Raw genomic sequence first — 14324 nt, 5'->3', positions numbered from 1 at the left:
TCCTATGATTTGACAGCAATAAAGGTGTTTATTAAGTTACATGTGAAGCCTGTAAATGATTCGATACTGCAAGTAAATACATTAACGACTTTCTCTAAGGGATAGTTTTCAGCTTAGCTTTGCTAATTTTTCTGTAATGTACTGTAATTGGTAGCACAGTCTGCAGTACACACACACACACACACACACACAGACAGACACACAGAGCTCACATGTCATGTGCAGACATTGTCATGAGTTTGATGTTGATAAAAGGGCTGGAAATTTCAATGAACTGCTCTGGCTTCTGAACTTGGGGTTCTGAAGAGCATAAACATTAGTTTGATCCAACCAGAGCAATTATAGATCATCATTTTTAACAATACTTATTATATGAATATCATAATATATATCATAATAATTACATGAGAAAATTAAAACATAAAAACAAACATCTTACCCTTGTGTAATGTTACTGATGAGTGTCATCAGCTGTGGCCTTATGGGTAGAGAGTTGATCTTGTAACCTGAAGGTCGCAGGTTCAAGTCTCGGTGCCAGTAGGAGTTGTCGATGGTGGGGAGCCAATGAACAGCACTCTCTTCCACCCTCAGTACCCATGGCTGAAGTGCCCTTGAGCAAGGCACTGAACCACCGGTTGCTCCCAGGGTGCTGGATATATAGCTGCCCACTGCTCCAGGTGTGTGTTCACTTCTCACTGCTGTGTGTGTGCACTTGGATGGGTTAAATGCAGAGCACAAATTCCAAGTATGGGCTACCATACTTGGGAAATGTCACGACTTTCACTTTCATGTTAGTCTGCTTGAGGGCTGGATGATTTTCCATTGAGGAACTGGGGGAGCTTTAGAAGGAGTCTCGAGTCCAGGTGAGCAGCACAGTGTGAATGAAGAGCTGAGAGACCCCATAATGCTTCAGACTCCCAGAAGAATCAACCTGGAGAACACACCACCCACCACCATTACATAAGAGAGACTTAATAACGGATTAGACAGCCAGCGCTGATCCAAACAGAGCCATATATTTCTTTAGAGTAAGATAAAAGGAGGGAGAGTAACATTTGGGGCAGGATTGCACATTAATGAGCTTTAATGCATGTGTGCTCAGTTGAGGCATATCAAACAGACAGATATTGGTTTAAAGCTAATTGTTGTAATGAGCACATCACATTAGGTGACTCAATTGTCATACTATTCAGTGATGATTGATATGATATGATATGATATGATATATGATAGTAACAACAAACAGTTTGTATTATATTACCGTTGAAATGTTTGGGTTCTGTAAGAATAGTTTGTGTCTTTTTCTCACCAAGGCTGCATTTCTTTAATAAAACATACATTGAAAACACTAATATTGTAAAACATTATTGCAACATAAAATAACATTTCTATTTTAACATTTTTATATTATGTATGTATATTATTCCTGTGATAGTAAAGCTGGATTTTCAGCAGTCATTACTCCAGTCTTCAGTGTCTCATGATCCTTTAGAAATCAATGTTACAAATCAGTTCTAATAACAGCATTTATTTGAAACAGAAACATTTTTAAACATTATAAATGTCTTTACTGTCACTTTTAGTCATTCTAACACATCCTTGCTAAATTGAAGTATGAATTTATAAAAAAAAAAAAAAAAAAAAACCTTGGAACTTGTAAAAACTAGTGTATATTCTATATATTCTAAACAGATGCTTACCGTCCTTGCAAGCACTGAGGTTCTTTTGTCCATCAGATGCAATGGATGGTAACTGGCACACTCTACCATCTGAGGAATAGGACCAGAGGCTAAAACAGAATATATATATATATATATATATATATATATATATATATATATATATATATATATATATATATATATTCATGCAACAGAATTATGCATGAAAGAGGTGTCATTTCTACTTTACATGCATGAAAAACTTTGCAGGCCCTCAAAATCAAAGTTTAACTTTTTTCCCATTGTCAGGTTTCCATCTCTTTAATATTTAAAAAGCATAACATAATGAATGGAGCACAGTCTATTTTGAATAAGAGTAAGAGAGAAGGAGTGGATTGATCAAGGCATGAGTTTCAAAGACGAAGGCGTGAACAGCTGAGAGGGCACTGTAATCTGTCAAACCATATTTTCCTAATTCACATAGCACACAAATTTCCAGTGTAGAGGAAGGAACAGAGGCACTGCAATATCAGTGTTTGATCTTCATCTCCCAAGGCCATCTCTGATCTCTTATCAGGCCATCAGTGCCCTGACTGTTACATGACCAAGCTCAAGGCCAAAAGAAAGAGAGGGAAAGAGAAAAGAAAGAGGCCACTCAGCTTGTGGGTTAAATTACAAAATTAATTTGACCACTTGCTCTTCATGTTAAGAAACAGAATATACTGCAAACATTTGAATACCACAAGGCACTATCCATAAAATAAAGTATAGTTGGTCACTGGGTTCCCCCATCTCTCTCTCTCTCTCTCTTTTAGCAATTGAGGAACAAGTTACTGTATTTGTATTTCATATATTTCTTTTTTCTTTTTTTAGCCGGCATCATCTTAATTAATCTCTTCAGCAATTTTATAAACACTAAAATGTTGACAGTCTAATAACAATAACTAACTAAATGTTTTATATCATTTTATATGTATAATCAATTTACTAACTAATTGAATAATTTTTTGCTTCATTTCAATGTTATTTTCTTAGTTGTATTCTTAGAAATCAGTATTTTGAGCCCAAACTAGCTAAATCCCACAGAGTGACAGCTTAATTTACATTGAAACTGCACTTTTTCTATGAATAATAATAAATAAAAAAATAATAAACCTTATTTAAGCTTGTCCTAAATTTGACAACGGGGTGAAAAACCTCAGAAAAAAAAAAAACACTGAAATTACAATAGATCATATAATATTGGCCCACGGATGTTGAAAGTGAACATTTTCTAAAGGTTAAGCACTTCCTTTCTGTTTGTTCAAAAAGAAATGAAAATGACTTTAAGAAGTGCAGGACCTATTTTGTGTCCTATTCATGGAAAATGCCATAAATAGAATGAACAGCGATCATGTGTGTATGTTTCAATAAAAGAGATACCGCTTTAGGCTCTGAAGATCTAGGGCATGGTACCAAGTGATATATGTCAAAGCATGTTATAATTTCCAACCCATTGATTAGTATCAACCACCCAGAGGGAGCGAGAGGTGGACAGAGGGGATGGATTCAGTAAATGGATTAAAGGACCTATAGATAAGGGGACAGAGCTAACAAAGGAAAGACGGAATGTTTACGCAGGATAACGAGAGAGAGTGAATTTCAGCAGCAAGCACTGCATTATCCCAGTGTAATCTGAACCACTCACTTGCAGAAGCCAATTATCCAAAACGGTCTATTTGAACTGCAAACCATTAGTCTCAATAGACTCATCAAATCATTAGTCTCCACAGACCTGTCGGAAATCCATGTTTACATGCATACTGACAATTACACCTGCTTGTCACAACAGCACTGAGCTTTTCAAAGCAGGTCGCTATAAAATGTATGCATACTGTGTGTGTGTGTGTGTGTGTGTGTGTGTAAATGTGTTTGCATGATAAACTGCTCTTTGCTCTCCTTGCATATTTCAGTAATTGTAGTAACTGCACAGTGACAGAATTGACAGTGCTCTACTGAGGTCATGCCAGATAATTAAATTCAGATCACACTACCTGAGAGAAAAACACTGGCGCACTGTTCAGTGTGACACTAGCACACACACACAGATTAACACTTCTGCACACTTCTTTGGGGTAAACACAAATACGGTTATGCACACACAAACACAGAAAGGGGGTTGTTTTATTTATTCATGCTCATGATACGCATCTGGCAGTGGCGGCTGTGGCACTGATTCCATAATACATGAACCTGCAGAAGAAGTGATGCATGAAGATGGAATAGGGTGCTACTTGAAGACAAGCAGGGAGACTAGACAGACTGATACATATGGGTGTTTTACCCTTAATCCGCTACTTAACAGATCTCCATTGTTTTACAGAAAGCTCAATTCCACATTGGCTGCAAATTATTAATAGCCGTTAGAGAGAGAGCATATAGAGTGTTTCCTGTATGAGGATCAAATATTCATACCTCAACTATATTTTTCAGAGTGAATAATGTACGGTTAGGAGATAGGAAAAAAGATCCAGAAATGAAAACGTCTATATGCACGCACACGTACAACACAAAAAAAGAGATTTCAAACTCACTGTCATTGCACGGATATAGCTGCATTGGGTTGAATGGTCTTTTTGTCTTGGTCCCCAACTTTATTTTAATCTTTGACAAGAAAAACAGAATTTTAATAGCAATCCGTAAGGAACTTCTTAAAAGACCATGATTTCCATGATTTTTTTGTGATGACCGAAAATGAATTTTCAAAAAGAGTTATCATACTCACAAAGAGTACTTTTTAATTTAAGAAATAATTTGAGCATTACAATTATTTATTTATTTTTGTCGATATCCATGACTTTTTAGGATATTATACATTTTACATGACTTTTTACATGACAATCACTATTGCAATTTACATGTCTTTTAGGGGTAACATTTTCATTATTTTCATAATATTACACATTTATTATATATATTTCCTTGACATTTTCGATGATATTCATGGGCAAATAATTAGTTTGAGCATTAAAACAAAAAATTTGTTTTTATCAATTTCCACGACTTTTCCAGGCCCTGAAATCGGATACTTCAAAAGTTTCATTTATATATCTGCTACAGAGATCATTTTTATCAACATTTAGGTGTGCACTAGCATGTAGATGATTAAAAAGCCAATATACTGTATACAAAATGAAAGGCTTCAGACTGATCATGTGAGGCCTTGAAGATTTTAAGCCTAAATGGCTAATAATCCCCCTTCTCTCACTGAATACTGCCATTGTACCTTCAGTATATGCACAAGGTCAAAATGTAACCACTGTACTGCTAAACCTCCACACTGCAACATTCAGAATAAAACATTTTGTGAATTTATCGTAGAGTGTTAACACAAGGTATCATAGACTGAGAAGACTCAGATACTTGTTAAACATTTGATATTTAACACAGTCAAACTTAAATGACTTTGAATCATGAAGCCCTCAGACCATTTTAAAGTTTAATCAGAAAACTCTCAAAAAAAGAGTCATTTACATGGAAGGTTGTCTTTGCATATTGATTCTCTCATTTACTCTCTCTGCTGGTGTCTTTTGATCAGACATGTCACATACTGTTAATAGACTGCAATGTGTGTGTCCGGGTCTGTGCCTTTGCTCTTAGGTATTGTGGGAGATTCGCTCTTGATCTCAGTAGGTCAAAAGTCAACAGTCCAAGCTCTCTTCTTCCATCTGGAACTGGGGAATATTGTCCCTCAGAAATTCCCAAATTTTCCCTGTATGCCAGGATTTAAAAATGACATTAACACATGGAAGATTACAGTCTGATGTGTTCATCCCCATTGCCTAATGAAAGTTTTACTGTGAATTTATCTAATAATCTCAATTGTATCAAAAGGCTTGTATCAATTTAATGACCAGTCACAGGATCAGTGGATAAAACTAATAAAGCTGAATAAACAAGCCTCTGCGCTTTGGACCAATCATTAAACAATTAACTAGTACTTGTGATCACTACAGCTTGAAAAAAGGTCTAAACATATCAAAACAAATGCACACAACATACTGACTCGCTTGTTTTAACTTGAGTCTTAAACATTTCACTTAGATACACTACTGTTCAAGTTTGAGGTAGGTAAGATTTTTTAACAGTTTTTATTTATTTATTTATTTTTAAGTCTCTTTAAGCTTACCTTGGTTACATTTCTTTAATAATAGACACAATAAAAACAGCAATATTGTGAAATATTATTATAATTAAAAATAATTGTTTTCTATTTAAACAGTAATGTATTCCTGTGATGGCAAAGCTGAATTTTCAGAATTACTCAGTCTTCAGTGTCACGAGATCCTTCAGAAATCATTCTAATTTACTGAAATGGAGCTCAAATAACATTTCTGTACTGTGATAATTTATATAGGATTCTTTGATGAATAGAAAGTAAAAAAAAAAAAAATCACTTTTGATTTAATGTTCCCTTGTTGAATAAAAGTATAAATTACTCAAATCTTTCTGACCTCAAACAATAAAAAAGTTATTATCCTTGGTAATCTTTGAAAAGTTTATTTTCTTATTATCTGCTCGCCCATGTTTTTCCAATTTCATACTGAAATGCTGACAAAATATTTGGGTGCTACGTGGATTTCTTGGAACTCTCTGATGTTCTGGCAAATATGTGAGCTGCAATGAGATATGACTACAAAATCCTGCAGGGCTGCAACATGGAGTAAATGACCACAAGAGACCCTACTTTGATACACACACAAGCCAAGCATTGAAAAAAAAGGATAGCCCTCTATTGCAAGATGTGTGGACTCATCTCACAGCAATTTATTTCTACAAAATACGAGCTTATACGTTCTCTGAATCTGTGTACTGGTCTCGGAGGAGTCTATGAAACATGGAAACTCATCAGAGCGGAAATTACAAGACACCACGCCGTGTTTTCCAAAACAGAGCAGATGTGAGAATTTTGCTGAGGAAGTGACAACAAACTAGAGACACTACAGAAGAGAAAGTTGCATGCACGCTTCACAACAACATTCCTGCAGTAACTTGATAAAGCCAGAACGGTGGTGATGACCAGCCATTTGTTTGCAGAACAACAACGTAGTGTCCGAGCCCATTTCCTCCTAATAAGGCTGGCATCGTTGCACACTGTGAGGAAAACAAGGACATTCTGTGGATCGCAGAGCACAGCTTAATGAATCTTGTTAACACAAACCACAGATATAGAGACAATAGGCTGAGAGAATGAATAACTATAAAACTGGTGAGAGACAATGTTAAACATTGAATGCATGAACTGAAACATATACAAGGATGAACTGTTCACAATTACATAAACATGCATTCAGAATCGGGTGAATTTCTTTTTCATGTCAGCATGTTGGTTGTTAAAAACAATGCACATTGTCTTATACCGTATAAACCATGTAAAAATGTACAGTGCAGAATAAACGTTTAGAAAAGTAAGTTTTTTGACAATATCAGTATAAATTCGTATCATTTGAAATAACTTTGCATTTATAAGGGACACCACAAACTTCATCCATACATTCTCCAAACTGCTTGTAGCTTTGTAGGGTCACAGGGAAGTTGTGTACAGACCTTAATTAGCAATCAAACTGTGAATCAATGAACGTATGCTGAATCATCCAAAAAAGAAACCTGGTAGCAGGAAGCAGCAGGTTATCAGCTTTGTCAAATGGTAACATGTCATGAACAGTAATCTTCCTCCAACTTCCCTAAGAAAGCGGAAGACAATTCTTGTAAAAAAATAAAATAATAAAATAAAATAATAATATAATAATAATATAATAATAACAGCACTGTTAACTATCTTGGTATAAGTCTGAACTGAACACAATTGTTGTGTGCTGCAGAAAAGTTCATGAAATAATAATGACACATTTCATCTGGACAGGCAGTTAATAAAGCAATTTGTGAGTCTCAGTTTTGTTAAATAATAATATTGATTCACTTATATACCACAGTAATACAAAATACAGCTTTTAATGATCTGCTCACTAACAAACTCATCGTAATATAAACAAAACTAAAGGTGCATCAAGTCCATGGTTCTAAAGGCTTTAAAGTCCATGGTTCATTGTCTGTTGTGCAGTGATAAACATCAACTCTAATGGAGTTTTATTAAAGAGAGTTATCTTAGAAGATCAGTCAGCAACAAAGTAACTACTGCCCAGCACACAGGCCTTATCTTAAATGCTCTTGTGCCTGAGAGAGTGCTAGTTTACTATTCTTTGACATCAGCTGTCAAACAAATCACTCTTAACAGTGTGTAGGTCAGTGTTTGCTCATTTAGTACTAGGAGCTGTTAAGGTAAATAATTGTTTATCAGTTTCTTGTGCCCAGAGGATAGATCAATCTGACAGTCATGGTTCTACCGACTCTCTTGGCTCACTGATAAGCATTGTGTTCTCACTTAATCACTGCCTAAAGGACACAGCGTCCTTCTAGAAGGAAAAGGAGAACATTTGCTACAATAGGTGTTGAGTGGCCTGTGTACATCTGTCCTGTAGCCAGTCCAAATATTTTTGGGTATATTTGTCAATTTGGTGAATCCAGAACCTCTTGTTCATTCAAGATTATTTTGTGTTCAACAGATCTAGAAGAGTTTTTTTTTTTTTTTTTACAAAACTCTTCTAGATAGTCACAAAAAATATTCAACATTTTAAAAAATCTATAGCTTGTCATTGTTTATATATGTGTGTGTGTATTTGTGTGTATGTGTGTGTGCTCTTGTTTTTGTGACATATCAGGACACAACTCTGTATAATGACATGGGTATGACACAGGTATTACAAGGAGAGGGTGACTTTGAGGACATAACCCATGTCCCAATTTTTCAAAATGCTTATAAATCATACAGAATTAGTTTTTTTTTTTTTTTGAGAAAGTAAAAATGCACAAAGTTTCCTGTGAGGGTTAGGGTTAGATATGGTTGGTGTAGGGCCATAGAATATACAGGTTGTACTGTATAAAAACCATTACGCCTATGGGATGTCCCCACTTTTCACAAAAATAAACGTGTGTGTGTGTGTGTGTGTGTGTGTGTAAATTTATCTACTTCGGTGTTACACAATACAAGTATTACGGTGTTGATGCTCAACCTGACTTACCATCTAGTAGAGTTTAATAACATACTTCCCATAGGCATTATAGAGGAGCATGTGATCCTTTGCTGCTTTACAAAGGGAGTAGATGTGTTCCCAGGGTATCCAATAGTTGGAAACTGTTTCTGTGGAGATGGTCTTGTCCTCTCCTGTGGTACAGACTTTCCACAGAAAGCAGAGCTCATTAATGACCCATTGCATGAGCTGTGAAATCGCCATGCAGAGTTAATGCCAACTAAAGTAATTATTGTTAGATCCAATCAGTAATGCAGGTCATCCAACATTATTTATTGACTCCCTTCACTTGAGAGTAAATGCTCATTTGCTGAGGTGAGCATGAATGCAGTTTCATTTTCCACCACAACAGGAGTCTGATTTAAAGGATGTGATACATATTATGTCAGTACTGTAATTCCATTTCTAGTTTCATCTCAACTCAAACAAACACAAAGTCAGTGTGAATTAATTTTATTGTTTATTTGTTTGTTGTTGTTGTTTAAAGAAATTAATACTTTACAGCATGACTAACAAGAAATATTTATTGAGCAGCAAATCAGCATATTAGAATAAATTCTGCAAGATCGTATGGCACTGAAAATTGGTGAAAATTCAGCTTTGCCATCACAAGAATAAATTTAATTTCAAAATAATTCAAAATAGAAAGCAGTTCCTTCAAACTGTAATATTGTTTGACAATTTTATGTTTTTTTTTCTGTAGTTTTGATCAAATAAATGCTGGATAATTTTTTTCATTTTTCTTTCCCACTAATATCACAGATCCTTTTGACGCTGTGAGGAACATGAATCCATGAATATTTGATAATGTTCTCTTAATGAAATTTGAATCAAATGTAAATTGAAAGCTCTTAGTAGCTCTCACAGACTTGGAGAGAAGAATCACAGCTATCATCTTTTTATCCCAATTGTTGCCATGGACATGACAACAGAACTGACCTTAATTCATTCTGTCAATTAAACATTTTAAATACAGCTAGTCAGATAGCAAAAATATTTGGTTTTAAAACTCTAGTGCCAAGCCTTGATTCCCTTGTGATTTTGCTGCTTGTTGTGACTTTTTAGCATCCCATGACTTACCTAGACTTATCAAAATAGAGGAATAAATGTAAAATGTTGTGCTGGGCATGAGGTAATTTAATCACAACCCAAACTTTTTTAAACCCTTTTTAAACCCTTACCTTACTGAGTATGAACTCTGGAGGATGTTTCCAAGTGTGTACTCTTAAGGAGGCAGGAAGTTCAACCTTCCCTTCTGTATCATCAAAGAGCTGTTGACAATGTTGTTACATAAAATGCTCAGCATGGTTTTAGATTCGTATTCAAAGGAAAGCAAATACAAAATACAAAACAAGAATAAAAGCAATTAAAAAAAATAGTGATCAAACTGCAAAGTGCCAACCGCTGACTCATCAACTGAAATTCTACATCTCTCAATCTAAGCAGTTTGCCTAAACAGATTTCTGCTCTCACCAGCTGACCAACAATGACATTGCTCTGTAAAGCTTTATTTTTTTCACCTCGCTATCCTTAGAGGCTTTGGCTGCATCCCATTTCTCAGCATTGACCTCAGTATCACTCCACTCCGGCCAGAGAGAGATCAGACCCTTCTTTGGCTCTTCAGGACTTTCTGATGCAATGGCCAATGAAGATGCTCTAGAGACAGTACATTCTTAATGTCATCTATTAAAAAATATGACTACTTAATATAATTTCATTTGCATAATATTTTGCGATTGTTCTTTTCTTTTTCCTTTTTTTTTTATAACTGAACTGCATATTACTATCAATCTCTCTCAATTCATTATTGTTTCATTGGCATGACTGTAAATAATACAATATTCCCAAAGCTTAGTATATATGTACAAAAAGATTACACATTTTTTTTAATATAAAATAAAAAAATAATAATAATAATATCTACCTATATATAGGCTTGAAACTTGTTTTTTTCTGGAATTGGGGTTGTAATTTATAAGATTGAAACATTCATTAATAGAAATTTGTAAACTATGGGCATTAACCTATGAATAACCACATATAAAAAGCAATTGCATGTTATTAGAAAAGTAGGCTCGTTATTGTTGTTAATACAAATATACACAACAATACACACACAAAAAAAATTGTGTAAGGCGCTCATAAAATATGCAAGGAAAATATAATACATAAATGTTTCATGTTGTTATATTCAAAACTGCCAATCTGCAATATTTGACTAAACATAAACCATTTTTGTAAGCTAATGACAAACATAACACAGTAAAGATAGAAGGTGAAATATGTTTTATTAATTATATTATCTGTTATTTATCAATATTATTTAAATACCATGAATGCATAAACACAGCGAGGTTGTATTCTTTAGCCAGATCTTACTCTTTTTCTGGGAGGGTGTGCAGTCTTTTTCTTGATTGACTTCGACATTGCGAGTGTACGTAGGCCTTGTTTCTAATCTAAGGGTTCATAGTTTGAAGCAGCATTTGTCTGACTAAAGCACGGAAGATAATGATAAATATGAAAAGATATCCAGGGTGAGACAGTAATGAAAGTTTGCCATGTTGCTAGGTGACAGGATCGCTTGGGATTGCCGACAGCGAGCGCAGGATGAGCCCTTTATCCAACCAACTCACGCCAGTGAACTCCCCCTGACCTCCTCAAAAAACCTTTAGTCTATCCACTGTCATTAAGTTGACAACTCATTTTCAGGGGAAGCTGCTAAAGGCAGATCGATTTGTTGCTCAAATTTGCTAAACGACGTTGTGATGTCATTGCGTGATTGCGTCATTGCCTTACTATGACACATAACAGATTTTTAACAGTTTTTACGTAGGATACATAAAAATATTATAAACATAAAAATTTAATTGTAAAAGTAATATAAATATCTTTATGATCTGATTTTTTACAACATTTAATTATTGAACAGTTAAACATTTTATGTATTTTCTTAGTAACGCTGCATATTCTGAACAATTATAGTTTTAAGCAGTGTACTACTGGTAGTTAGTTAGTGTGCTACAAAAAAAGTCTGTAAAAATAGGACACAAATGTACTATAAATATAAAGGAACAATCTGTATAAAAAATTTTTCACGGGTGTTTTACCTGTGTTTTAAATTCCACATTGCATTTTGTGTTTTACGGTTAATAGATAACATCCTGGCAGAAAAGGACTAGTACCTTTTCAGTTTTTCATGTATTTTTTCTTACAGTGTACCTGACTGAACAACAATTATATATACAAGCTAATAACACACTGTATCATAAATGTGCATTTATTATTGACCAATTGGAAATAGAAACCTAATACATATTTAATATTTGAATTGTTAAGCATCCTTCTCCAGGTTGGTGTGCTGCTTGGCTGCCTAGCTGTTCAATGGTTTCCTCTTTTTGTGTAATTTAGATGAAAAACTTTACAAAAGTTGCTAAAAACTATTTTAAAATAGCTAAATTTCTTGCTAGGTGTTTTAAAAGGAAAGAAAAAAAAGTGCTAGTCTGACAAAATTGCTAAGTTTGCAACACTGTATAATCATTTAGCAATGGGAAGAAAGCCTAGTGTCTTTTCTCCTCTTTCGAAACAGTTCGTTTCAAAAAACCTATTCCAAAAACTGAATCAGCTTAGTACCTTTTACGCCACCACGTAACTGCGTCATCAGGCGACAGCTGACATCTCATCATATCTTTTTTTTTTTTTCTCTTTAAGAAAAACGGTCTCAGGTTACGTATGTAACCATAGTTCCCTGAGTAGGGAACGAGACACTGCGTCCTCTAGGGGGCGCTTTGGGGAACACCTCGTCGTGACCCGTGTCTGAAGCATACAATGAAAAAACACCAACTTGTTGGCCGTCGACAGCCTCCGACGTCACTATCGGCGCGACTATAAATCAGCACCGGGAGAGCACGTCATTATCTTCTTCGTCTGAAGCTTGCGTCCGAAGCATGGCAAAGAGCTAGAGGACGCAGTGTCTCGTTCCCTACTCAGGGAACTATGGTTACATACGTAACCTGAGACCGTTCCCTTTCGAGGGAACTTCGAACTGCGTCCTCTAGGGGGCGCTTTGGGGAACAGTATACCCACGCCGCCATGCTGAGGGGAATGCAGGCCAGAATCATGGCGAGCACTAAGTACCAACTCTACCATTACTATGGGAGTTGCCCCTGGGACGTTTAGACGGCTGTCTGTGACAGTACCCCTTATGGCCAAAAAGGCCTAAGCTACATACCCAACTTAATTGTTAGGGCCTCGGCCCTGGGTAGAGCTGAAGGCTTGGAATCAGGAAAGATTCCTTTAAAGGGATACGGCTAAGAACCTAGCATTTGTACCAAGTCCTGCCTGTCACACAGGGGCTACCGCTAGCTTACGCATAAGCTTGCTGAAAGAGCTGTCTCAACAGTTCTCTAGTAGCAACACCCTGTTTAGATAGGTATCCGAGGATACATAGGGGGAGTGGCGCCCAAGATGAACGGGGCTTTTACCAACTCAAGAAAGGGCACGAAGCAACCGCGCGAAGCCCTCACCATATAGGATTTTAGAAAGAATGCAGAATACTAGCGTGCAAACTTACCACAGTGTGGATTTCAGAAAATGTGCAAAGACTACACGTGCACACTTACCATAGCATGGATTTTCAAATACTGTTCTAAGGAGGGGCTCTCGTGGCACTCTGATAGAGCAGCTCATAGATGGAATGTTGCATCTTAAAACAGTATGATTGAGAGTCATCAACTCGATCTATGGAAACAATACTGGAGCACTCTGGGAAAAAAACAGAGAACTCCGTCTCGTACGAGAGGAGAACTCCGAGCTCAGAGTAGCGCACTCATAGGTGACCCATTTTTTGGAAAAAGGGGAGCGCTGCTAAATTACCACGAGAATCAATAGCCCCTCATGTTGAGAAAAGCGATGCTTGAGGTGTATAAACAAATACACACTGGCTGAATGGAGCCCAAGGAACCAAGGTCTAATCATCTCAAGAAAGGGAACGAAGCGTTACCCCTCATCGTACAAGATTTCAGAAAGTTTGAAGGGTCTTGCATGCAAACTTACCACTTGTGGATTTTTAGCAAGTGTGTTCACATACACACTGACCACCATGTGGTTTTGAGAAAGTACACAAAGCTTAGCGTGTGTACTTAAAGGTTCCTAAGCATCGTAGAGGAGCTGAATCTCACGGGAGAGGCAAGCTCAATTTTACAAACCTCGGGTGAGGGGAGCATCACCTGAGGCAGCATATACAAGAAGACTTCTGTAACTGCCACCTCCACTTCCCGGTAGATACGACAGCACCCCTAAGCGGCCAGGAGACCCCTCGGAGTGACCTGGCCAGACATCCATGAAATTCCCTGCAGTGCTGTGCCAGGCCTGATGATCAAGGAGGCTCCCTCAGAAACCTGTGATCTCAGCCGAATGGCTGCTGCTGACGAATGTTTAGTAAACACTGTAACTGAGCACTGCAAAGGAAACTCAGACAGAGTTTATTAGTAGACACGTAACCACCAGCAATTAAATACACATAAGTATATACAGAGAG

General features: G+C 36.4%; 1 pseudogene; it reads right to left on the bottom strand.

The window, feature by feature from the left end:
- LOC113062687 (androglobin-like) overlaps positions 1–11215 on the bottom strand; it is a 38544-nt pseudogene extending 27329 nt beyond the window's left edge.
- Positions 11216–14324: the final 3109 nt, after the last annotated feature.

This window comes from Carassius auratus, chromosome 45 (genome assembly GCF_003368295.1).
Source record: "Carassius auratus strain Wakin chromosome 45, ASM336829v1, whole genome shotgun sequence".
NCBI classification, from domain to species: domain Eukaryota; kingdom Metazoa; phylum Chordata; class Actinopteri; order Cypriniformes; family Cyprinidae; genus Carassius; species Carassius auratus.
The sequence above is the reverse complement of the archived record's forward strand: the minus strand, read 5'-3'. Positions and strand labels throughout refer to the sequence as shown.